This window comes from Atheta coriaria, unplaced genomic scaffold (genome assembly GCF_025399875.1).
Source record: "Atheta coriaria isolate IRGN ID8LTWV9N9 unplaced genomic scaffold, Caltech_Dcor_3.1 hic_scaffold_68_pilon, whole genome shotgun sequence".
In the NCBI taxonomy this organism is placed as follows: Eukaryota; Metazoa; Arthropoda; class Insecta; order Coleoptera; family Staphylinidae; genus Dalotia; species Dalotia coriaria.
The window spans coordinates 49,618-52,740 of record NW_027045510.1 but is presented as its reverse complement, the minus strand read 5'-3'; positions in this window follow the sequence as shown (position 1 = coordinate 52,740).

Here is a 3,123-nt window from a genome sequence, read left to right as displayed (position 1 = left end):
TTCCCAACACCTAAAATAAAAACCCACAAAAATCTTTAAAACAACAAATAACCCCCATTGACACCCAACAGCACGAAAAACCCCTATAGCTCTTACATAAATATCATACAAAATTTGAGAAGAATTAAACCCGAATTAGATAGCGCCCCAACGGAGTGGAAACTCATATAATCTTAAAATGTATATAGTAGATCAACCCGCTCACTTAAAATAACTACCTGGAATGCATGTTCCCTTCACAATAAAGTCCTTACGTTTAGACATTTTCTTAGAAAACAATAAAATCCACATTGCATGCGTACAAGAAGCCACAAAATCAGTTAAATTCCTCCAAAAATAGTAAGTACAACCTAATCCCATCCTGTAACTTAGCAATTTACATTAAAAGAAATCCATTTTGACAAATTACCCGACACTCAAAATTCCATTAGCATCCTAGTAGAAAATATCCAAATAACAAAATGTTAGCAACCCACCTAACATTAACGAATTAAAATTGTTCTTCACTAAACCAAACTCCACACGTAGTAGAGCGGGATTTTAATGCACGACATCACCACCTGCCACAACCATTCCACTAATCCTAACGGCAAATATTAAATATGCTACCTGACTCATAACCCCTAGCAATCCTCTCTTATACCCTCAAAACCTTTGGAAAAAACTTTAAACATCACTTAAAACCCGGTCATTTAGCTCTCCCCTTCAAACCACTAATCACATCGATGTAGCTCTTGACAATATCCACTAAATCTACGCTAATTTCATATTCTAGAAACACTAAATTCGACCACACCTCATCCCACAATCTCCAATTACCAGATCATATTTTAAACTTAATCACACCAAAAACAAAATTACATTAAATTTTCCCAAAATACCAAATCCACCATGTTTTAAAACCACAGCAGCAAATTATCCCGCAGAAATTAACGAAAACATAGTCGCAATCTGCAATGGCAAAAAAAAAACTTAACAACATTAAAAACCTCCCATCATCCTACAAATTAATTAAACAACTTAAATCCCCAGCCCACGTAAATTCACCTCTTCACACAACCAATGGCATGAAATTCCTAAAATCCGAAAAATCCAACGCATTAGCCGATGAATTCGCTAAAGTCTCAAACCTTACACATCATTTGCATGAAAATTCCACCCATAAACTAGTTAAATCCACTATTAAAACCTACATAAACGAACCTTCCCCTGAAATCATCACACCAATTACTAACTTTCAATCCATCAAAGCACTAATTAAAAAATTACCTAACAAAAAATCTCCTGGACACGACCGTATTACTAATGAAATGATCAAAAATTATCCTAACAATATAATATCACATTTAGTTAACATTTATAATGCATGATATAAACTATCGTATTTTCCAAACCAATTTAAACACTCAATAATTATACCAATCCCCAAACCTAATAAAAATCCACTTTTTCCACAAAATTACCGTCCCATTAGTTTAATATCCATGTTAGGTAAATTTAATGAAAAAATCATAAATTCCGAACTATCCAAACACACCCTTAGAAACAAAATTATAACCCGTAACACTAACTTAAACAAAATTACTTCTTTAACGACAATTGACCTCACTAAAGCTTTCGACACTATCTGGCATGATGCTCTAATCTTTAAACTAATCCAACTTAATTACCCTAAAAATTTAGTACTCTTAATCCGCAACTACCTGAATAACCGAACCTTTCAGGTAAAACTCCAAAACTCTTTTTCAAACCCTCAAGTAATTACCACTGGCGTCCCGCAAGGCGGCGTCCTTTCTCCTCAACTTTACAATATTTACACTAACGACATTCCTACCCACCCAAATACAGAAATTGCTCTTTTTGCTGACGACACAGCCATAATTACCACCTCAACCCAAGCTTCCCAAGCAAACAAATATACCCAGCAACACCTTGTAGAATTAGAAAAGTATTATAACAAATGGAAACTTCTCCCTAACCCCAAAAAATCCACTATTACTTATTTCGGTAGAAGTATTAAACGTTTAGTTCACTCCAACTTTAATATTAAATAGCAAAAACATCCAGAAACTCCTGAAACCAAATACCTCAGATTATCATAGATAAAAACTAACTTTCAAAAACACATTAACACAACCATTGGTAAAATCCCAGAAACGCGCCAAAAATAAACTTTATCCCGTAATTGGTAACCATTCAACACTAAATCCTTATTTAAAAACCCAAATTTACAAAACATACATCCTCCCAATCTTAACTTATGGATCCCAAGTCACTTCATTAGCATCACACTCAAACCAAAACAAATTCCAATTATTCCAAAACTCCTATTTTTGCAGAGCATCCTAAAAATTAACAGAAACTCCCGTATTAGAACACATCATCAATTCACAAACAAACCGGCTGCATTCTATACTAAACGTCATTAGAAAACTTAACACACTAATTTTAAACACCACATTTTAGCCTCCAATTTAACCGAAAACATTTTATCACATCCACTTCAAAATCACTATAAAAATAACCAAAAAACACTTAACCAAATCCCATTAAATTAAACCTTTCCTTTTTTACTAACGTCTCTATTTTGTGTTTTTTTCGTTTACAACCTGTTTAGGGCACAAGCGACTGTAAAATAATAATTTTGTAAATAAATAATTAACTATAAACATAAAATCATGTACATACAGGTAATCTAGGTTAGAAGGAACTGTATATAAACTAATAATTAAATTGTAACAATATTTTTAAGTTTTACTATGTAAGTAATTTTAAGTTGTATTGTTTTATTTATTGTTAATATTTATTAAATGTTTTCCGAAAAAGTGTCGACTCTCTGAGCTCGAGCGCCAGCACCAAGTCGAGCGATATAGAGTTCGCTAAGATATAGAGAAGATTGCGAAGATTATTGAAAAAATACCATCAACAAACCAGCTACGAGGAGCAGCGTCTTCGGCGGTTTCACATGGACGAAGCGACACGGACCGCCCTCTCCAACTCCTCCACAACGACAGCATCATCTGCGACCACGACCCAGTCGAAGGTCAGATCTACCTCAGGGTAGATCTTGTTCCGCCACTCGGTCAAAGAAGCGGGGAAAAGCAGGTCCGTCGGGTTTTCTCC